Here is a 25,055-nt window from a genome sequence, read left to right as displayed (position 1 = left end):
GATAAAGCCCCTGGCAAAGTCACGAGACCAGGCTCTTCTACCTACTGCTCGAACTGACTGCATGCCTCACCTCAGCATTTTGGATACTCCTCTCACTATATTTGATTTATTAGCTCCAATTCTAATTATATTGTATTATATTGTGTTATAGTGTGTTATCTTGCGTTCTGATATCTTTTTTAGTAAATTAGCTTGTTTCTCCTCAAATTGTTGCTGCTGTTTTTTTTTAGGCCCATCTCTCTATCCTTTTCCCTTACCCCTTTCCAGAGGTGCGGATTTGTGGATCCCTCTGCCCCGCTTGTCAAGGAATCGGGCCAAACCAGCCCATAAACCATTAACAGTTTTTCATACGTTACAGTATGGAATAAAATGCAAAACAGAATTTATAATTGTAGCTATTGACAATCATGCCATTATGTCTTTGAGAAAAAAGCATATTGAAGATGCTGTGTTTGATCTGGGCTCACAGACATATTGAGAGGGAGAAGCAAGTTCCTCCTTGCAATTCTGGTGAAACTAAAATTTTATTTAGAGAATGTAGGTGTCCCTGGAATATAGGTAGCACAAATAATATAATCTGAGATATTTCATGTATAAACTACATGAATGATTGGATAGTATGTCTTTTATTATTATCCTTCCTTTGTGCTTAATTGTAGTCTTACTAAACCTTAAAAAAGATTTCCTTCTATTCCCTATCTTTTAAAAACACAATAAAAGTTTTCTGGATTTGTGAGGCAGATTTTTTGTGAATGTCTCATTAAAGATGGTTTAGAATAAAAGCTAGAGTACTAGTTCTTTAGAAGTAGAACATACTGCATTGGCTGAACTAAGCACTAGGTAAATTCAAGCAAGAAGTGCTTTCTGACTTTTATTTTGAATTCACATCTCCTAGCAGTTCAATACTACTAAAAAGTATTGTAAAACATTCATAAAGAAGCAGAAAGTTTTTGCAAATGTCGCATATTCTGAGCTATCAGTACAACATAATGCAGAATGAAGTTACAAGCAAGATTAATGTAGATTTACTCAGGAAAATATGTTTTTTCTGACTAATGAATACAGTGTGCCAGAGAAAGATCATGCTTACTTTACTAGATGACTAGATGAATATGATGGTTTAACTACTTCCAAAAACCAAACCAAACCAAACCAAAAACAAAACAAAACAACAACAAAAAGAAAAACCAAAACAACCACAAATCCCACAATTATTTAATTAGGAGAAAAAAAGAAAAGGGAAAGGGAAAGGGAAAGGGAAAGGGAAAGGGAAAGGGAAAGGGAAAGGGAAAGGGAAAGGAAAGGAAAGGAAAGGAAAGGAAAGGAAAGGAAAGGAAAGGAAAGGAAAGGAAAGGAAAGGAAAGGAAAGGAAAGGAAAGGAAAGGAAAGGAAAGGCTATCTGCTTGACTCATACAATAGAGATATGTATTATGAATGAATAGACTACTGATGGAATGTGAATCTGATATTTTTCTGATGCTTCCATGTCTTTTCTTTAATACTTATCTCAGATAAGCAACGGAGCTGTAAAATCCAGCCTATAGGTGCAATCTGCATACTCAGAAAACTCTCCTTCCAATATTAGTGTTATAATAAACAGTAAAAACAACCTTTTTGGTGGTCATAGCTTTAGCATACTATGAAGCAGCTTTTATAGGTGTTATGTCTGTCACAATTAGGAAGACAAACCCTCCCCACCAATATCTCAAGTAGCTAATTTTGCACTATTAACCTATGTTATATAGATGTAAAATCCCAAGCTTGGCTTTTCAGCTTCTTTTTTTTTTTTTTTTTCTCAGAACTGTTATATGCTATGCTGAATTGCCTGGGGAGCAGACAATAACTCCATTTTATAATTCATTCATTTGATTGAAAACATGAGTAATTTTGCAAAAAAACTCTGCAGTATGAATAAGAATGATTCTTGAAAATTCCAGCTGTACTCCTGATGAATTGAAAACAAAACAAAAAAATAACACCTCTTTATAGTTTGACATTATGTACTTGTTTAGCAAAATCTATCTTTTAGGCAAACTTCACTTTAATAGCAAGCTACCTTAGCTATATGATAGTAGTATGACTATACTTTTACAGCACTTTCCTGAAACTTAAATTACCTGTTCAATATGTACTCCAGAGACCTTGCAAGTCATTTTGTGGTACGTGTGTTAGACTTGTCCTGAAGATGTCTACACAAAGATACTAACTAGAAGCTGGTGGCACTAAGAACATCAGAGAGAATTCAACTTGAGACTCTCAATCTAAAGATTCAGGAAGTGCCCTTGTTTCTGCCAGACTGAGTAGAAAATAAATTAACTAAATCCGAGTTCTTCTAAATCAGTCTCTGCTCCACTGAGGAATTTTCTAGTAGGAACTGTTGCAATAGACACTCCTAAAACACTTCTGCATATAGGTCTTAAAATAATAGTAGTCAAATGTTGTTAAAGAGAAGCTAAGAGCAATTAAGTTGTTCCCAGAACTATTACACACTTGTGGTTAATCCTCAATTCCTGAGGATTTTTTTGTTGATGATATATCTCTTTGAAATGGATCCAACAGATTCCCAGTCTCAAAGCAGAGATTTCCATTTTTCAAAATAATAAAGAATTCCATCTCTTGCTTCACATTTTAGCTGCTAATAAGAGTTAGTGTGTGTTCTTTAAAAGAGCTGACAAGTCTACGTATCCTTATATAGGCATCTTATTTGGGCATCTAAATGTGATGTAATGACTTCTACTGATTTCAGTGACAGTTTAATCAAACTATTGTCCATCTGATAAATAATGTAGCTGGGAGAAAAGTAGTCTTTGGTCACATAGTATTTTAGGTTCTGCTATATAGCCAAGTGTTTTTACTTCATACCACTAGATCCTTCCTTGGTCTTGGTGTACAGTGAAAAATACCAGTATTTAAGCCCACATTTTGTATCTGATTCTCAAAACTTTCTACCACACAAGATATTAGACACCTCTATTCTTGTCAATAGCATACCAACAAGAGATTCTGCAGTTTTCAGTCTTGGAAGTTTATCTAGATCTGAATGCATAAAGCCCTGAACTATCTGGTTGGATCTCATGGCTGACTCTGCATTAAGCAGATGATTAAAGTAGATCATCTTCTGCAGTCTTTTTTATTTTAATTACAGCACTTCCTACCTGGAATTGCTGGATTTTGAAGCTTAGGAAGGTTTGTGCTTTCAGATGTATAAAGAAACTTTGCTGAGTCAACTGAATTAAGTTTTCTTCCTTCCAAAGCCTCAGAGCCTAATAAAGTTCCAGACACACCAAAATGAATGAACTTTTGTCAAACATATAAATGACTATTTTAACAGCTTAAATTGGAGATGAATCTGTCCACTCAGCTGCACTCAGTGGTTAGAGATCTTCCACAGGATATGCAAGATGAGGGTTACATGCCTTCCTCAGTGTGCAGAATACTACTAGGCTGTGGGAAAATCAAGGATATGGTATTTTCTGTGTTCCTTATGGAAGAAATTTTTTAAAAAGTCTAAATTTCCTCATGCCAGGTGGTGAGAACAACCCTTGGACATTCCCTTTGTTGAGGAGATGTCTCGTCCAATTCAGTGGGTTTGGAGGGAGGTGAATCTTTCTGTCTCCTGAGTCATTTCTCCCCTTGTCAGCAAGGGGTCGCTACCGCGATGGAGGCATCCAAGACTCAGAGGAATAATGCACATCCATTTATTGAGAGCTTTCATAACAACTAACAACAACTACTTGGAGGTAAAATCTGCTAATTGGCTAATTACGATTAATTAGGCATTACAAGTAAGACAATTTTAGGCAACAGCTACTACAAAGAGTAAAAGAATAAAAGAAGATAAAGAGAAAATATAGATGAATGGGGAAAGAGAAACAGACAGGTACATAAATACAGCAAAGCAAAGTGATTCACCACTCTTGGGTTCATCCATGTCTTGGTGTCAGATGCTGATCTTCAGTAGCAAAGGAGGGCTATTGAAGACCCACATCGTTCTGTTGTTCAGTTGATGAAGACTAACAACGACAATGCAAACTCTTATTTATAGCCTGAAATGGTGGTAGTCAGCTTTTTTGGAGTGACATCTTCTGGCTTTGGGATGTCAGCAGGAACTCCTTTGATCCTGCCCTCGAAGCCTCGCAAATTTAAGTCATGCATGTAAGAGGAAGCAAGGAGAAGGCAGCTTTTTTTCTGCCTCACAAATACAGTGTTATCATCTTTCCTATCAAGCTGGAGTTATTTGCTTACAGGCCGAATCTTCAGCTAATTAGCACTCCTGAGCACTCCCTTTCAAAGGCAAACAGCTCTAAAGAAATGCTTTCAAATGTAAAATTGTCCAAAAAGATGATGTTTATGTCTCATGTCAATTTGAGACAGTCCTTGCCAATCAAAGACAGGAGGCACTGCTCTGACATTTAAAAATGCATTTTTTTTAAAAAGCATACCAATTCTTCAATGATATGTAATAATATGTAATGAATAATCTACATAAATGAACTTTCAAGACGAGATTGGAATCCTTATACTCTTTGCTGACACCTTTCAAACTTCAACCATTGGTTCACTTACATTCATGTTCTCCCTGCTTCTTTCTCTTTTAGCCATGGGCTTGGGCATCCTTTTTCTGAGTGGATGAAAAAACTGAATGCAAGGCAGCAATATGCACTTGCAGCCCAGAAAGCCTGCGGAGAGAGGCTGAGAGTTGTTTCTAGGGAAGAGAAGGTTTCAAGAACTTATAGCAGCCTTCCAGTTCTTAAGGAGAGCTAAATGAAAGATGATGTAACTATTGGAGATTGTGGCAATTTTGAGGAGTAATGATTTAAGCAACCTAGTGGGAGGTGACCCTGCCCACAAAAGGGGGATAGAACTGAGTAATCTTTAAGGTCCCTTTCAACCCAAAGCATTTTATGACTCTGTGATTCTAATCTACTTCCTGGGACAATAGCTTCCTCGTCCTCAGACCAGCAATATTTTTATTTCCATGGTATATAGATTTTTTTTTTTTATTTTATCAGTACATTTAAGAAGATAATGTGAAGAGGCAGAGGGAATTAGAAACTAATATATGCTATGAGGTTTTTTGGATCCTTGCAATGAAATAGAAATAGCAATAAAAATCTAATGAAAGGTATGTGGAGTGTCGGTAAGTCTTGCTGAATTTATTACCTAGTAGTGACCCCAGCAGTCATTGTTGATGGTAGAAAACTGATGGTCTTACTGAATTACATAAAATGGAACTTTAGTTAATATTACAGAAACATTACTTTAGGAGAATTCTAGTTAGTACTCACCTTACTCCAGCTGAGTAAACTTTACAACATAGTTAGATGTCCCTTGTGTTCTAAAGAAAAACAGTTGACAAGACAGGGAAATAGATTAAAAAAATGGACAGGAAAGTAAAGAGAAAAGTCCTTGAAACCATGACATAAATTGTGATGAAGTTCTGCTACAGCATGAGTCATCTGACTGTAGCTAGTACATCTTAACTCTAAACGATATTTTAAGAATTAGTTTATTATGTTTACCATATGCTTAAATGTAGTCAGCCTTGTCTGTCTGTCAGCCACTCTGGAGCAGTTTGATTACTGTTTTATACTTGTTTATTTGGTTGATTGTTTTGTTGATTGTTTGTTGGTTTGCTTTTTTTTTTTTTTTGTTTTCCTATTCTCCACCTCATCTTTTTTTTTTTTTTTTTTTTTTAACATAGTATTTTATTGTATGTTGTTCTATTTGAAAAGATGTTATTGATCATCCAGTTTGGACTCCAAAAGCTCATTATATTTTATAGATAGGTTTTTTAATTTTATCTTTAATGTTTGCAAGGACTGTCTAATAACTGTTTCCCGAGATAAGTCTTTCTATACCCACACTGTCTTCATTGCTAGGAAGTTCTTGTAATAACCAACATAAATTTATCCTTCTAACTCAGCCTATTACTCCTTGTTTTATGACTAAAGTCTGGTATGACTAGCTCTTCCTTTCCCTCAAACTACTACACTTTTATTCTTTATATGGAGTTATCATGTTCTTCTGTATGTGTCACCACAATAAGCTATATGAATGAAATTCCTTTAATCTTCACTTATATTTTAAATACATATAAAACAATACAGGGTAATCTGAGATTTGTGTCTTTTTCAAAACATTAACATAGTCAAGATAATTTTCTCTCCTCTGAAGTTCTGCAGCTGACTTAAGGAAAACAACTTTCTTCTCCCAGAGGAGAGGGATAGTAATAGGAAAAAGTTTGTAACATTAATTCTGTGTTCTCCTTGAGTTGTGATGGTTTAGGGGGGAAATGAAGCATTTTAAAACAGTAACTGTAAAACATGATCTCTTGCCTTTGCACTTCATTCCACATTATACCTTTCAACATTTGTTAACAGTGTTATATTTCAGATAACTAGGCTTTTTATGGGTTGCACCAGGAGAGCATTCCTACTGCTTTAGTACCTTTGATTGTTTCCACCTACAGAAGAGAAAAAAAGATGTGTTGAGGAATAATTATCTTTTTTTTTTTTTTTTTTTTTCTCACTACAGAAATAAAAAGCTATATTCATCAGACCATGAATTTTTGTTACTGTAATATCAATGAATTTTCATGCTTCCAAAAGGACTTGACAAGGTCTTGATTTTTAGATTATCCTTCCCTCTTGTAATGGTAATTACCAAGCTTTAAAGGAAATAGATACATACTTATTAGCTGGTACTCAGGGCCTGTAGGAACAGTGTTCACAAGCAAAAGAACTAGTGCTGAATTTTGGAGAGCTTCAACTTTCAGGTGTGACATGAATATTCATAAGCAGATAGTGTGCATTTAATGAGTTATTTGAGTTCATCTTTTCATTGGGTATCATCTGAAAAGTATCCCATTAGCAATCTTGGAGCCTGTTCTGCAAAGTGAACCAAAATGTGATAGTGAAGGGCAAGAAACTTACTCCAACAGCACTTTCCAAATTAAATATACATACATAAATTGCACCAGGAGAGTTCATACTGTGAGTCAGAATCTCAGGCAATAATAGAGCTACAATACAATGAGACTAAACTGCCTTATTTGCCAAGTACAGAAGATTTGCACTCCTTGTCTATTAATCCACAAGAAGGGTTTGCATTATCCAGATTCAAGGCTTGACAGACCTAAAATGTCTCAGTCTTAATGGTCTTCGGGAGTGAACCTAATGTTTTTCATTCTGATACAACTGAAATCTCACCTGAACTAAGCTATATCTAGAATTTTGTGTTGCTCATTGCTTCTGTACGTCATTCCTTCTGATCCAGTCCACCTAAAACTGTGTGAAAGGTAGCCTTGACACTGTTTATGCAGCTGATCGATGCCAACTGAGGAGGCTACACATGCAGTAATTCTCCAGCCTACTTACATAATTTAAATTATGCTGGAAGAAAAATAAAAATCTTATTGTAAACCAAGTTTGCAGGGGTGAGCATGCTCATCAGATTTGCAGATGACAATGAAATGACTGGATGATCTTGGAAGTCTTTTCCAACCTTGGTGATCCTATGATTCTATGACTCTATGAAGACAGACACATTGAGGCTGTGAGGATGGTGAGGGCACTGGCACAGGCTGTCCAGAGAAGCTGTGGATGCCCCATTTGCAGAGGCATTCAAGGCCAGATTGGATGGGGTTTTCAGCAACCTGACCTAGAGGAGGATGTCCCATTTTAAAATCAATATGACTGAACTTCCACTTCATTTAAAGTCAGAGATATTGTATATGTTACTTTTCTCGCTAATATCATGTTCTCTTGTGTCCAGTGTTCTTTTAGAAGAACAAATTGTTTAAATTATTAATAGTACTTTTAGAATGTAATTACTGTGTTATTCTTAAGAAAACACCTGTAAACTATCTAGTGGATACGATTGTTTAGGTTATAGTTAAGGCAGATACTCCTCTTTGGATATGACATTTAGAAAAATTGAGCTTCTTAAATGGAGAATATTTCAGAAAACAAATGTTACTACTGAACTCCTGACTCAGAAGAAAGAAGCCCGCTGTAGTCACTGAGATTGCAAAACATCCATTCACTCTGAGACACGTTCCTCACTTTTTTATAAAGTGTGAGCCAAGAGCCCTTTCTTGAAGTATTTCTTCTGACTGTGGACTGCCAGCAGTAGTCATAAAGCAGCTCTTCCCTGTTCTTTTTCAGATTTTGGACTGTGATGTTGCCTTCCATTGGCACACGCTGGCTCCCACAGCTGGAGGAAGTTTTTTGCCACTTGGCAGTATACTAGTAGTCCCAGCTCAGCATGGTGTGCTTTCATCTTTCTATTCTAGCTCTCCTAACTCAAGTTCATATTGATCTAGTTAAGCAATTAACTAGCCTAAGGAAAGGTGCCAGCTATCAATCTTTCTAAAAAGTGTGTATGTATTCCTACTGTTTCAGGACCCATTTAAGTAAAAAGCACATGCTACTCACGTCAAACAGGACTTCAACAAGGGAGAAAAGCCTTTTAGTAGAAGAATAGCTCTTTTGCATTAAGTAGAGATGGAAGACAACATTGGGTTGGAAAAAATCAGATATATCCAAATGTTGCCTGTTGTGAAGGGCAAACTATCTGCCAACAAAGAAGATTATGAAAGAAGATTATGATAAATAGCATCATAACAATATAAAGAAAAAAAAGCTAGAAAAACTGGCTGTTTTTTGTTGGTTGTGGGTTTTTTTGGTTGTTTGTTTCACTTTTAATAATCTGTAAGAGAAAGTGGTATTAATATTACTAGAGCCTTCAAACAATTCTAAATTTGGCAAACTATGCTGAATAGGCTGTAAAAAATGGAAGTAAAAAGGCAGAAAGACAGACTTGAATAGAGACAGAAAGCAGTCAAAAGATTTAATATGGAAAGACACAAGATAACAAAGCAATAATGTTTAAATGGATTGAAGGAAGACAGCAGGGCCCAAATTGGAACTGTTTGCAGTGTAGTATATGTGCAGGATTATTCATACAGGAAAAAAACTAATTATCTAGTTCTCCCTGGCTTTGGTGAAAGCATAAATGGAATATTAAATAAAGTTCTAGACACCTGAGCACTGGAAAGATATCTAAAAACCATGGCATGCTTAGAGGAGTGCTAAAAAAAAAAAAAAAAAAAAAAAAAAAAAAAAAAAAAAAGCAAGAATTGAAGAAATAAAAATACAAGTAAAAATTATTCATATTTACTGACGTTTTGTTTGTAACCTCCTTCTGGAAATTATATTCTACACTTTGCGTTTAAATATTCATGGTAGAAGAAGTGAGGTTTTTATTCTTTTTGGTGATCATATTTCTAAGCTATTTTTAATGTATTATCAAAAAAATTGCCCCAACCTCCTTTTTCACTCTGCATTACATTCAGTTTCTCTAAAATATTCCCTTTATATAAGCTGATTTAATTTCATGTATGCTTCTGCAGAATTGATTAAACACAGCAGTCCTGCTCTACAGAAGAGGAAGACTCAAAGGAAAAATCTAATGAAACTGTGTAGTAGTTTGTAACATATTGCAGATCTTGCTTCTCACCCAAACTTTACCAAAAGCTTCTTAACCAGCCTTTTTTTTAATCAGCAATTAGCTTTTTAAGAAAGGATAATAATATTTCTGCATATACTAGGATTAATCTAATAATGTTTATGCTCAGATATGAGATATTGCAAAATGGGGACAAAGCCTGAAAATTAATGAAGTGAATTAAATCTCTTTGAGGTTTATTTTCTCCCAAGGATGTGTTTCCTAAGTGTTTCACAAGCTGGCATTTAGTTTCTCTGCCATAATTTTGCTAGGCATGCAGGTAGTGTGAAGTCTTGCACATGGCATTGAGTTGTATTGCTGCTGTTTCATCTATTCCAGTATTTCTCTACTTTATATAGTTATATATTACAGGAATGCTTTAAATTTTTAATTAGAATATACTAGATAATAGGAAATGTACATTATTAAAAATGACTCACTGAGGCATTCTATCCTTTTTCAGCCACATGTAACATTCAATTGAATGTAAATGTTACTACTTTTCCATTTCTGTGGTGGGGCTAGTGTTTCTCTGCACAGTCTTTCCATAAACAACTAGAGGGAAACCAGGAGAAGAGTCTGACTTTCCTGATGACTTTGGTACCAGTCAAAATAATTTATGATTCAGAAAGCTTAGGAAAATGTAGGTAGTGCCATCAGCATTGTTACTGAATCTTTACTGCAGATGTTATTATTTAATTACATTATCCAGTTCAGCAGCGTATTTTCCATGTTAGCAGCAATAAATAGCGGCTTTTTATTTAAATTTTCATTTGACTATTTTTAAATCACATTTTATTTTGATAGTGATTATTTCTGCATTCTGATAGCTATATACCAGGATATTACATGTAGGTTGCTCCAAAAGTAATGTTTCTTATTTATTTCCACGCAAACTAGAACAGAAATAAAGAAGACAGTAATAGTATTTGATAGAGCAAATTCTCAACTACAGAACACTTTTTTTCAACATTGTCACCACTATCAGCTATGCATTTTTGCCAGCAATGAGCAAGAGCCTGTATGACATCTTTGTAAAAATCTGCAATTATTCCCAAAGCACTGTCCATGGAGTGGTGACGTGAAATCCCTATTGAAGAAAAAGTTCAAGATGTGGCCCTCAGTGGGCAAAGTGATGTTCACTGTCTTTTGGGATATGAAAGGGGTGATTCTGCTGGATTTCCTGGAACCCAGACAAACCATCAACAGTGACTACTACATCATAATGATGACTAAGTTCAAGGCTCCAACTTGCAGTGTAAGACCAAAGAAGATTGTGAATGTGGTAGGCTTACCCCAGCCAGCAGCTAGGCACCATTGGATCCCTACCCCACTCCTCCTCCAGTAAAGTGGAGGAGAGAACTGAAGGGCCACAAGCTAAAATAACATTTATGATTTGAAATAATCCAGTTTAACAAGCAAAGAGAAGCTGTGCACACAATCTAAACAAATATTCATCCACTACTTCCTATTGGAAAGCAGACCTCCAGCTACTTGTTAGAAAGCACGGCTTCGACATATTTAACAATTTCTCAGAAAAGCAAATGCCACAACCTCAGACATTCCCCATTCCTCCTTCTTTCCCTGAGATTTTATTGCTGAGAACAACATCATATAGAATGGTATGTCCCTTTGGTCATTTAATATTGGCTATCCGGCTCTTCCCTCACAGCTTCTGGCCTACCACTAGACTACTCACTGAGATGGAGTGGAGTTGAAAAAAATAGAAAGTCTTGACACTGAGCAAGCACTGTTCAGTAACAAACAAAACACAGAGGCTGCTATGAAGAAAATTACCTCTAGCTAGACCTGGTACAATAGTTTAATTTTTTTTCTTTGAATATAAAACGTTACATACCCAAAACAAAAGCGCCTCGCTATTTCCACTGTCAGTTTAGATTTCAATTTGAAATAAGTGGGAAATATTTTGTCCCCAGAGTGTCACAATTATTCTTTTTAGTGACAAACTTAATGTACTTAAATGTTTGATTTTGTTTTTGTTTTTGTTTTTTCCTGAAGTTGACATCAGATTTGTTATATTCACACTTAAAACAGTGCTTATGTACCACATACTTCAACAGTCACTTAAAGGAGAAATTCACCTGATTTGATAGTTCTTGGAATACAGAGGAGGAGATAGTGCTCCATAGTAAACAAACAAACAAACAAACAAACAAACAAAAAACTTCTACAATGCAAGAGGACCCATGCTGGGACATTTCTATCCTGGAAGATGGCACTGTGTAGTAAGGACATACACTTTGTAAGTGGCAACCAGTTGAGGTCCCCAGTGACTAGAAAAAAGGAAGCATCACTCCTATTTTTAAGAAAGGGAGAAAGGAAGACACAGGGAAATACAGACTGGTGAGATGTGGTGACTTAAGACAGCCAGCATGGCTTCACCAAGGGCAGATCATGCCTGACAAATCTGTTGGCTCTCTATGATGGAGTGATGGCTTTGGTGAACAAAGAAAGAGAAAACAATGTCTTCTACCTGGACTTCTGCAAGGCCTTTGACATGGTCTCACACTACTTTCTTATCTCTAAGTTGGACAGATATGGATTTGAAGGCTTGATTATTTGGTGAATAAGGAATTGGTTGGATTGTCACTTCCAGAAGGTTACTGTCAATGGCTCTTTGTCCAAATGGAGGCTGGTAATGAGTGGTAGTAGTGGAGTCATCTCTTTAACACCTTTATCAGTGACATAGATGATGGGATCGAGTGCATCTCAGCAAGTTTATTTACAAGTTTACTAAGCTGAATGGGGCAGTTGACACTGTTGAAGGAAGAGATCTGGACAGACTTGAAAAGTGAGCCCATGTGAACTTAACAAGGTTTTACAAGACTGAGTACAAGGTGCTGCACTTGGTTTGGGGCAGTCCCAGATATGAGTACAGACTGGAAGAAAAATTTCTGAGTTAAGCCCTGTGGAGAGGGGCATGAGAGTCCTAATGGATAAAAAACTGGATATGAACCAGCAGCGTGTTCCTGCAACCTGGAGAACCAACAGTATCCTGGCCTGCATCAAAAGAGAGGTGGCCAGCAGAGAGGAGGGGATTGCCCTCCTCCACTCTGCCCTCTTGAGGCCACATCTAGAGTCTGGGTCCTGTCCTGGGTTCCCCAGAAAAAGAAGGATTCAGAGATGTTAGAGCGGGTCCAGATGAGGGCCATGAAGATGATCAGAGGGCTAGAGTACCTTTCCTATAAAGAAGGATCAAGGGAGTTGGACTTGCTTAGCCTGGCGAAGAGCACTCTCAATGGAGATCTCCTTGCTACCTGCCAGTAGTTGAAAGGACCTTGTAAGAGGGAAGAAGATGATTTTTTACATGGTCTAATAGTGATTAGCAGAGAATTATGTTGCACATACCTTGAGAGCAGTGAGCATGTTTTTTTCTCCTTCACTTTTGGACATTTGAATGTTAGACATCTGGATAAACTAGTCATTTATGTTGTTCCCAGGGACGATCTAAATGTGTTATTCTGGCCACAGGTGTTATACAGATGGGCTCAAAGTACAACAGTCAAAGCTACAAGCCAGTGTTTATCATAAGTCAAAAAGAGCATAGAAGGCAAAGTTTCCTAAGGGAACACTGTGCATCTCTTGTACTTGGAAAACCCATGGTCAGCCACAGGGAAAGCAGCTCCTGTGTAATGACTCACAGAAGTCTGTAAGAATCTGTGTGCCCCAGAGAAAAGGAGAAGCAGCAAGAGGCAGTCAGCCCACTATGGAGTTATTCCAAAAAAGCTGCTTAACCACTGTATTGAGTTGACCACATCATCGCTGGAGAAACTGATGCACAGAGGACATTATTAATTCAGATTAAAAAGGAAGGTTAAATGGTAGGTATCAATTTGTTATTAAAAATTGCATAAGGAAGGGCAGAAATAAGGCTCAAGAGCTTTGGCACCATCCATTTCAGACTACTGATCTATTTCTGTTTACTAACAGACACATAAGCTTAGAGAATTAAAGTCAGTAGAATGAATCTCCCCAATATCTAACACCTTTTTTTTTTTTTCTGAAATACATAATAATTTGTGTGCTCTTGACCTGTGATGTCTCATTTGTTTGGGATTTGTTATTTATTTTTTTTTTTTTCTCTGAGGAACAAAGCAGAGGAACTTGTGAAGGAAAAGAAAACAACAATAAGGTTGTCCTTAATCAATACAATGTAAGTAGTTTATGGTTATATGTGAAATACAGGGCTTACTGTCATTTATAAGCTTGGTCACAGATTCTGTCTATTTTCATTTTGTTAAACCAACTAACACATTTCTTCACTTCCTGCTGGGGTAATAAAAATGTAAGCTCAGTTGACTTTCTATTTCACTACTGATCAGCTTAACAGTATCAGATGAATCTTCCTGTCTACAACAATGAGCAGCCTTATAGTATTGTCCAAGACAAATGTTAAACGTAATTTGGAGGTCACTTGAAATGAGGCAGTAGTTGCTGGAAAACACTTCATATCACTGTGCTTTTAAGCTGCGTTCTTGCAGCTGAAACTAAACAGGGATGAAAACCAGAATATGTAGCACTGTTAACAGACCACATATGAAACAGTGATATACTGTTCCCTCACCAAAATTAAACTGATATAAAAGAATAAACATCTGAGAACCACACAGCTTTCACTATGTGTTGAGCCAGACACCAGACTAACTAGTCACATTCAGCCTCTCCCATTAATTGTTTAGAGTGGGGATTATCCTTACATTTAGAGTCATTTTTTCTTCCTTCATTTTCACTCTGTCTTTCTTGCATGGAGTTATTTTGCTGTTCCACCAAGAGACCTTTCCCGGGACATAACATTTTATCTTGCTACAACCTATTACCTTCTCATTATAACAAGAAACTGCTTGGAGTGTAGTTTACCAAATAGCGAATACTGAGTTTTTAATTTAGATTTTTTTTTTTTTAAATGAGAAAGTCCTCTAAGGCAATGTGATAAATCCTTACTGAAGTCAGTTACATATTCTGCAGTAACCTAGTACTACCCAGTTATTCCATCTTTAAGAAAATACAACACATTCTGTTATGGCACTATCTGATCAATGAGAAAACTACAGCAGTTGTCTTAATCACATTAATCTCTCTCAATATATATTGATTTATATTTTATACATTCCTTTCCCTACCCTTCCTCTCTTTTCTTATTTCCCATCCTTCTCCTTTCTCAAATTATCTGTCTTTTATAACTTACTGAAGATAATAACTATGTTTTATAAATCTCTTTGGTTAGATTTCTTTGTAAGCATTTACAAATACACTTATTAAATTATTCTGACACAAAATTAACTCATTTATCTAAATAGCCTTTTACTTGTTCTTTTCAAATTCTCACCGACATCATTGTGACAAAGCAAATTGTGTGAATTATCTGGTCAAAACTACCTTTTTCTTCCCTTATTTTTTCTAATTTAAAAAAAAATCAAAGAAAGCATTTAATTTAGTCTACTGTGTGTAATCTTGGTTTTGTTCTCTGTTTCTATTGAATATGAACTTTCTTCCTTTTGATTTCATTTTCTATGGTATTTGTAGGTTATAAGTAGCCCTTCTGATTTCATGTCTTCATTTTTTTCTGTAATTCCTTTGTACGTATCCTTTGGCAATGATATTTCTGTCACTTTGCATTTTCTTTTTGCATTCCTTTTATTTTCTTTTTTTCACTCTCAACATTGATGCATTTCTGATTATATTGGTCGTTTGTTGAATTATATATCTTTTCTGAGAATTATAATAGTTATTTGCTTTCCTTTTGCTTTGTCATTTTCAGGAACTCTCAGTTCTCTTGTAGAATAGCCTAACACACACAAAATATACTTTATGATATATAAAACACAATTATAGACTACTGTTCCACCCACTCCTTCAAATTAACATCTGGCTTTCTGAAAGTTGCTGTCTTTATTCTGCTGCCGTGGTTTGTCATTTGCCCTAGAATAATGAAGAATGCAGTTGTATGACTACTCTCTTTCAAATTCTTTTCCATGCTTTCAATTTAAAAAAACAAGGAAGTTATCAGTGAGCTATTATTCTATATTTAATCTTGAGTAGTGTAAAGCACTACTTGAGATTTTAAATGGGGAAGATAATTTGGAGAAAAAATTATGTCCCAGTGCATTTCAAGAATTTATATTGCTTCTAGAAGATACTGGGTTAACTGAAGTCTAAATTGCTTTCTTTTTTTTTTTTTTCCCCTAATTGCAAGCCGTGTTATACTTTTCCTTCTCAAAAAAAAAAAAAATAAAAATAAAAAAATTTCTTACTTGCTTTTCCAGTTTCTGTACTATAATTTTGCCTTCTAGTTTTCTTTCCATATATCTTCTCTGGATTACTACCATGTCTAAGACAAATAGTATTTACTTTCTAGTGAACTTCTTCCAAATCTGTTGAATTTATTTTCACTAAATACAGGCTAGAGCAACTTTATATTTTTATTTCATAGAATCATAGCATCATAGAATCCTTAGAGTTGGAAGGGGCCTCTGAAGGTCCCTAGTCCAACTCCCCTGCAATGAACAAGGCTACCACATCCAGATCAGGTTGCTCAGGTCCTTATCCTGCCTCCTTTTTATTCTTTTGGATGAAACATCATATCTTGCCAGTTATTTTGCTTCATGAAATGTCATGTGTGATATAAAATTTTCATAGTTTCACATCAAACATTAATAGAGTTACATGTGAATCTTGCAGTATTTGTAAATCAATGCAAATAGACCTAAGCTCAAGATGAAGGACTAATACCAGCTGAATCCTCATGTTCTTCTCTTACAACTAGTAGAGGACTGGCAGCACATCATTCTGCTATAACTAAGACCTATCAGTGCCCATAGTAATTAGTAAAGTTTCTTATACTGAAGATTGAATGAGGCATGGCCAAATGTCAGCAGTAATATATCTCCAATATTTCTGATTGGTCCCAGTTAGGGTTCCTTTTTCTTGGACTTTTTGTCAGACAGGATTTTTTTCCTCAGCTAAGGATCTTCAACTGTCTTGTTCTTCATTTTTTGATGCTAGAACAGTAGTTAAAGTCCTCTCAGTTAAGACATACAGTCTTTTCCATCTGGTCTTAATAGTCATTGTTTTTCTTTCAGTCTTTGCATCTCACAACCATTCTTGAAGTACCTTGAAGTACTGAAGAGATTAATGAAGCTACTGCATATTTGGAAGTAGCTGTCACTTCCTTTTCTTCACATAGAGGGAGAGTTTTGTGCACAAAGTTAGCTTGTTTTATTCTAATAGGAACTCCCTTGTTGCTGAGATGCTTTCTCTGGTAACTAATCTGAGCCTTCATGTTCCACTGGCCTTCTGTAATGCTTCACTATTTTACATCACAGTTAGAGAAGTCACAATAGGTCTTCCTCCAACTGTGATGGAGTGCCAGTACTAAACACCAGCCAGCCAAGCTGGCAGATAAGTCTTATGGTATTGATTTCTTTGTGCTACTTGTTTTTTCTAAATTGATTGGAAACAAAAGTGCTCAAGTACTAACAGTACTGGCTCTTGTTCTTACCCTGCAATCAGACTGGTTCCAAACAATTTTTATCAATATGGTGATAGGAATTTACATGTAAATACAGATATATCAAAGAATCATAAAATCATAGTATACCTGAATTAGAAGGGACCTAGAAGGATTATTGAGTGCAATATATACTTCTTCCCATTAGGCTAATAATGGCCTCTTGAAGCAGCTATTTTCTTCCATGGTGGATATCTCTGTCCTGTTATTAGAGATTGGAGGGAAATTGTTGGCTGTTTCTGTTATTATTTATCTAAAGCCACAGTTTCTACACTATTGAAAAATAAATCTCTATTACTTGTGTTATGATATGATGGCCATGTTTTTGCTTGTGCTGTTGTATGACTTGAAAAATTCACGTAGCTTTCAACTGCAGTGACAGAATCAGTGTTTAAATCCAACAGCTGGTATTGTATGTCAGCACCTGAAGTAAATAACACTCTTAGTAATGTACTTGTCTATCCCAATAAATATGTTCATTTTAAACTGTCATGGAGAGATGCTGTGATTTATTGCTTCTTGAGTGTCACTACACTTCCATAGCCAGAACCATACAATAGAATGGCTAGACAGAAACTGTGGCCTCTTTTCTTTAACATACTTTTTGTTACATATTTTGATGGTAGGTCAGAAAATTACTTGTTTCAGTAATATTTCATGGCATTTTATAGTTAGCATTCTAATCTCTTAGCTCTTTTGAATTTGTATGCAAGTTTACATAACTGAAAGGGGGGAGCTCTTAAAATTTAAGACTGTAACAATGATCACTTTTATATATTTTTTTAGGATTAATGTTACTAGAAATGGAAATCTTTCTTAGCCCAGCTGTTCCTGGATATTATTATACAATGAGTTCAGGATGATGATCTTTCATACTGAAGGGTTTTATTGTTGTTTTTTTTTTGTTTGTTTGTTTGTTTTTTACCCCCCAGAATAAGACACTGATGGAATTCTCCATTTTAAAAAATAAAATTATAAAGAATACAGAGTAATCAGTCTAAATAAATCTAGTTTCATTATTCAACAGTTTGGCCTTATCCACCTGTTCTTGACAGTTATGATTCAGGCATATTGTAAAAATTCTCCAGTGAGCTGAGGATGTAGTGGAGTGGAAAAGTGGAGGAGCAAATGGGAATTTCAGATGAGTTGCTAAGAATGGTTTAGAAATAGACTAGAAATGATCAGTGAGGAAGAGACAAAATGATCAGCAGAACAGGTCAGAGTTGGCGGGAGTAGTGAATTTTCAAACAATTTTTTTTTAAAAATGATATGAAGAAAAAGCAGTACAGATATTTGATGAAATACATAACCAAATGAGGATACTTTCCTCAAAAATAAAGATATCAAGAGAGAAGAAGAAGGTGTGGATAAAAGGTATCTATCATCAGAGTGAAAACACAACCTGAAATTGTTTTGAATACAACAACCGGTTTCACAAATGGACATAAAAAAATATTTTGTTCTTTTTTTTTTTTTTTTCCATTTAACTAAGCAATTTTAATAGTCAGTTATATGACAGTAATAAACCAACAAGGTTTTTCCTAAACGTTTCTCAACATTATTAAACATTTGTAACAATTACAATTTCTGTTCTTTTTTATTATTGTTTTTCAAACATTTTAATTCATTAATTCAATTTTGGAAATTAATTAGTTTTTCTTTTTTTTTCATCTCAAATTATACTTCAATTTCTTTCTTATATTGCCTAAGGATTTCTTGGCATGATGTTGTATAAACAAAAAGCCTCATTATTTTTGTGTGAACTGAAGCACTGTTTGCCAGAAAACAGTTTTAATAAACTCAACAATCCAAGTCACAGGAAACTGTGCTCTTTGATCAGCAGCACAAAAGGATCTGAAAAAAGTAATATGCACAGAACTGTACAAAGTAACGAAAAAAAGGCAATGGAAGGGAAAGTGAGTAGAGATGAGATGTGTATTTTCTAGAGTATCCTTAAGAACTGAAAATAAATGCAAAAGGAAAATAATAAACTGATTATGTGTTAGGGCACAGTTTAAGGAAAAGAGATGCAATAGGCAATTTTATAATCCAGTAGGAAAAAAAATCAGGAGGGAGGGCTGCAGAAGAAAGGTAGTATCTATGTGGAATCAAAACCTAGGGATTTACATTTTGAATAATCTGTGGCTGTCTTCCTTGCAAGACAGACCTTGTGGTTAAAGTGACTCTGCCTCTCTTGCAAAGCCTGCTGTGATGGATGCTGATGGAGAAACATTAAGAGGGGAGGGGTGGTCAGCTCAAGCTCCATCCAGCACATGTGGAAGAATACCCTTTCTAAGTCTCAGAACTGGGTACAGCCATGGGTAGGTGACAACTGCTGCAGTGATGGCTGTGAAAGTTTAGAGCATACTCTTTGCACTGGACAATACTAGTAGAAAAAATGTAGTCCACAGCCTAGTACAATCTCATGTCCTTACTGGTTTATATTATGTTAGACTAGAAAAATAATTGTACACCTCTCAACCGACCTGGAGATTGAAATCCAAGATCTTTTTTATTTAATTAACAAGATCACCATACTGTGAGATCTGTGCAATGGGCATGTTTTCGTAATTGTAGAGAGAAATACTGTGTCAATAGCCATCTTTTAGCAAAAAAAAAAAAAAAAAATACACAATGATAAAAATATATATTCCTTTTTCTCTAAGTTTAAAGAACTTGATTTATTTCCAGGTTTGTTGTGTAAAGCAATTAAAAATGGCTAATTCTTCAAAACCTCTTGAAGTTCTAAAAGTGGCCGTGCACCTCTGAAATTTTGGTTCAAGTATTTGACTGCTAAAAACAGTGTTAAAAAAACAATTTTAAGTACCTCTACAGAAATCATTTCCCTATGTCACTGCTGTGAGATCTCTCTCTTGGATGTGAAAATGCTTAAGTCAATAGAATAGGTTGCTGCCTACAGTGAAATAATTAAAATCAAATAAATAGTAGCTAAGTAAGCTAATATACTACCTGGTACAGCACAAGTGTAGGAGGAAGCATGGATAACAACGATCTATTAAAAAAAAAAAGTATCGGAATTCACAAAATTATTGAAGATTTTCTTCAAATATTTTTATTGAGCGAGTCACTCAACATTGGTTTATAATAACTGTTCTGAGTTTGTTGTACTTCAGATCAGATGCAAGATCTAAGATAAAATGCTATTGCAGAATGGCAGTCAATTCTGCTATGCTTTTCTATTTAAGCATAGTACTATAAGGGTCAGTTACTCAAAGCTATTGCAAGAAGAAAGAAATAAGGTGACATATATCACAGGTCTAGGTGATGTGTCACTAATGTCATACACATCTACCTCTTGACAATAACAGCTAGGGAAAAAGAGACGCTGTTGGATCATTTTTTTCCTACGCAAGCCTTGGGAATAAGGAGCAAAAAGTTCACACCTATGAACTTTTTCACCCTGTGAAAATTGCACATAAATTGTCCATAGGCTAAAGTGCACTTCTAAAAGAACAAGCCAGGGACTCTGGAGGAGCAATACAAGGGATCTGAGTGCAGTAGAGCTGAAGAAGAAACAAAACTTCTGTAAGACCTAGTCTTCTATACCTTGTACCCATTTCAGTCAGGGGAAAACGTTATTGTATTCATTAGAGCATTAGCATTGAACTGGGGGAGCCCAGAGGTGATTCCTCAAGCAAAGCCCCAAGTACAAATATTTGCACGTACATGCATGAGAGAGGGCAAGTCTCCTTCCTGTCCTTACACACCTTCATTTCCCAGGCTTGTGCCTCAGCTCTTTACATATACTTCGATTTTCACAAATCCCAGTTCCTCTGGTGCATACCCTGATAATACGTGCATATCTGAAATTGAGACTCTGTTAACCTAAGTGTCATTAAGTATATCACCCAACAGGTCACCACACGACACTTTTAATTTAAATTAAAACTAAAATCCACTTAAACTGGTGTCCAGCAACTCTGGTGGGCTTTACATCAAGCACTACATAACTGAAAAACCTGGATCCATCAGTAGAAATTCTAAGAGCTCCATTTTCTAACTGTAGCATGGCTCTATTGAAAGAAAGATGTTATTTTCTTAGTCTGTTCTGACCAGTTTGAAAGAAGATTGAATGATTTCTGTTTCATGTTATGAAAATATCTTCTGCCAAATACAGTTTAGCAGACTTGCAAACTAAGTTTCTCTAATTCTCAGAATTTCCTGTGTTCCATCTTTGACACTCAATGTAACAATGGTTCAGAAATGCAAGACAAAATTAAACTGGATTCCTCCTAAAAAGCTAGAATGTCTGTTAATCCATTCTAAAGCAGAAGTATTTGCATTACCAAACTTGGTGACATTATCATTAATGCCATAAAACTATAACTTAACACTATTATAATTTACTTTTACTTTTGTCTTTATAGAGTAAATCAGCTGACAAAAATTTTATAATACAGCAATAGGATAGGGAAAGCCATAACGTGTTATTCTCCTGTGAGCATGGGAATAGTATATAAAGTACAACTCTCTTGTTTAGAGTCTTCCTTAATGTGGTACCTCGCTTTGAGGTGAATATTTTATGCATTCTCCCAAATCACTGGATATACAGGTTTTTTTGTGTGTTTTTTTTTTAGGTCTTGCAGTTCTGTATCTAGATCATCTGTGTTCAAACACTGCCATAGGAAAAGAAATAGGATGTAGGGAAACATATCTGCATGCTTATCCTACTGAGAATTAAGATGCAAATTTTTCCTGTAACAAGTGCTATAAAACAAATTAATGCAAACTCCAAGAATGTTGAACTGTAAAGCAATTAAGCATACTACAGGTGGGGAAGGGCAAAAGCATAGTGAAGGGAGAGACTATTTGGATCTGTTTGCTCAGTGTCCACACTCAGGTCTTATTCAGTCAAACAAAAGATTCTCTGTTCTTGTCGTTTTTGAAAAAGACATTTTGTATGCATCAGAATTATGGATAGAATTACTTCTATATCAGTGCTAAAAATGAAAAAAAAATACACTGGTGAAGTTAGTCAATTTTTTCTCTACCATATACTGTATCACATTTTTTCTCTAACAGCAACTGAATGGTTGTTCTGAGTTTCTTGAGAAAAATTGTTGTGTGGTCTAATAACTCTTACTGTTGGGCAAGTTTAACATTTCTTGAATTTTCTTTATAATGCTCTGTCGGAAACGGCGGGAGAAAAGATACGACCAAGGGCTTGATCAAGCATTCTCAACTTTAATCAGAAGGCACCGTTATTTATTACAGCGTATAATGAGGCTAATACATATTGCAAAATACGAGCTCCTGATAAGTCGGCGCGCAGGTAGCTGATAACAACCGCAGCAGCATTCCCACGGTCAGCACCCCCAGTTCTGCATCCTGTTATTCCTTCGTGTTGGTTTCTCACAATCCTGCAAGGGTACGCTGTCCTTGATGATGATAGGTCAGCAGGCTCGTGTTTATGCCTAGTTATTTCAGTCTTATCAGTGGGATTGTGTCAACATGACCCTTTCCTGCAAGCCAGCTTTCAGCAATGCTCTCCACAATGCTCATTTTAAAGTTACTATTACTGGCAACACTTGTACACTTCTGTTTCAGTTTCTTTCTTCTCAGTGTTATTATCTCAGATTTTGTGTTGAATGGACATTGTCTAACTCACTGTCAGTGCTTAGCTCTCCTCATCTTTCTCTGTTAGTTCCCCTTACCTTACCACTCTTACTTAAAAAATGTCTTGTACTGTAACCATTAACACTTACCTTCCAATGATCATTTCGTTTTGATCTCTATGTTTTGTCACTCAGCTAAGTAGTTATCGTGTGACTTTGTTCACATAGCTGTCACATAAAGGTGATTAACAACACAGGTGCTTAAATTCTTAAATCTGAATAGATGATGACCATAGTCTTATGTGGATCCTTTTATGTTGCCATCATTAAAAATGAATGATATGAATGATTTATTGTCAAGTTTATCAGAAATACTAAACAGAGAAGAGACATCTGTTCTTGGCAAAACCTATTTCTTTTTCTGATGATAATTCCTTTGAAAGTATTGCTGTTCCATCACTGTACAGAAAAGTGCTAAGTGTGAGGCTTAGTGAGGGGCAATGTGTCATAGCTTCCCAGAGTATCTGCGAGAAGAAATGAACTGGCAGTGCCAGTAATCAAACTCTACCAGGGCATGCATATGATTATATTATTATTGCAATGGAAAATCTATTTGAAATGTACTTATTTACTTCAACAGTTATTGCTGTGATGCAGCTGTGTATTCAGTCAACTTCTCTCAACACATTCAAATGTTTTACACTTCTAGGTGGATATGTCCTTCAGAGAAATAAATGCGAAGTGACTAAGAATCCTTGCTGATGTGGTCTGAGCCAAATATTTGTGTCATTTACCACTGAGGGTAGCTTCATACTGCAGCAGTTTTCTTACGGTCCTTCATGAGCTGCAGCCTGCCTAAAAAACTTATATAGCATAAATGGATGCCAAATTCTTATCCCAAATTGCTTCAATTTCTTTTTCAATTTTCAATAGGATGAAAATCAAGGGAAACAGTTATAACAAATATCAGTCCTGCCAAGCCTGAAAGGCTCCAAGAACGTTTTTTGTAGCAATTTTACTTTCATGTATCTATAACAATTATAACTCTCAAACAGTGAAAAACAAAATGAAGAATTAGAAAGCCAGGTAAACATTTTGTTCTCTTTTGAAAAAAAAGAAAAATGCTTCCATCTCCCTATTTTTTACCTGTTGACCATGACACATTGATAGTTAGAGATGCTAAGCAGAAAAATATTGCTGTGCAGTTTGTAACTATTTTTTTAGCAGTTTAAAGACACCGTGAATTTCTGTTTTTATTAAATGAAAGAGTGGATTTTTAATTTTGTTAAAATAGCATAAGAAACTTTTGATTAGCAAATATAATTCAAAATAAGTATTTGCCTTTAGAGGATCAATATTTCCTCAAATTTGTTGTGAAGCTATAAGTAGACATCTTTTCCAGACTATATTATTTTTAACTTAACAGAAAAAAGGCTTAATGCGACACATTTCACATGAATGAAAGATATTATTGGGTCAATTTTAAGTACTAGGAAGAGTGAACAACTTAGAATAAGCTAGAATGGTGTCCAGAGGAGCTGCTGTAACAGCAGTAATAAAATAGGAATATAAGAAAGAGTGGGGTGAAAACAAAATACAATTTGGGAGGGAATGGAAGGAAGAGGAAAGGAAGAGGGAAAGGGAAAGGGAAAGGGAGAGGGAAACAGAGAAGGAAGGGAGAGGGAGAGGGAGGAGAGACAGAGCGAGAGGAAAAGGAAAAAGGAAAAAGGAAAAAGGAAAAAGGAAAAAGGAAAAAGGAAAAAGGAAAAAGGAAAAGGAAAAAGGAAAAGGAAAAAGGAAAAGGAAAAAGAAAAGGAAAAGGAATGGAGGGCTTCCTTATATTATTGTCAATCTGTCAGATCTTAGACTAATGTTGGGACTTTACTTCCTCATTTAAAAGGTACTTTAATAAGAGCTGTAACCAAGTTCAGAGCCATTCTCAGATGCCAGTGCTCTTAACAAACTTCAAAGATAGCATATAGATGAGTAAGTAATTCAGTGGTCTGGGAGTGGAGATGCAGGCTCCAGAAAGATGTGTTGCACTGTTGGAGGGATGACCTTTGAAAGGTCATTTTTGCCTTAGATGGGATCAGTTTAGGACTTGTAGGTTTGCTGAGGAACAAACCCTCAAGTTCATGTTAAGAGCACTTTCCACCTACTTGGCTGGATCTTTCTTCCAGTGGGATAAACCTCTGTGCCCTGAAGTAGGGGAGAGAGTGCTGCTTCACATGGACATTGCTCCATGTGTCCTTTGGTGCGTGACTAGTCTGCATTCACCTGCTTCCTGACAGATTGCTCATCAATTGCTGTTGGGAAAAGTCTGCCAGGTAGAGATAACAAAAAACATTCTTCTCATTTACTGCTCAGGAGAGGGCTTGTCTTTTACAGACCTTTTCACTCTCCAAGTGCCAGACTGAACACCCATGAAATGAAAACTTCTC

The sequence above is a fragment of the Centrocercus urophasianus genome, unplaced genomic scaffold (assembly GCF_019232065.1).
Source record: "Centrocercus urophasianus isolate 14NV4802_14NV808 unplaced genomic scaffold, USGS_Curo_1.0 seq_12, whole genome shotgun sequence".
In the NCBI taxonomy this organism is placed as follows: Eukaryota; Metazoa; Chordata; class Aves; order Galliformes; family Phasianidae; genus Centrocercus; species Centrocercus urophasianus.
This window is presented reverse-complemented; position numbering follows the sequence as displayed.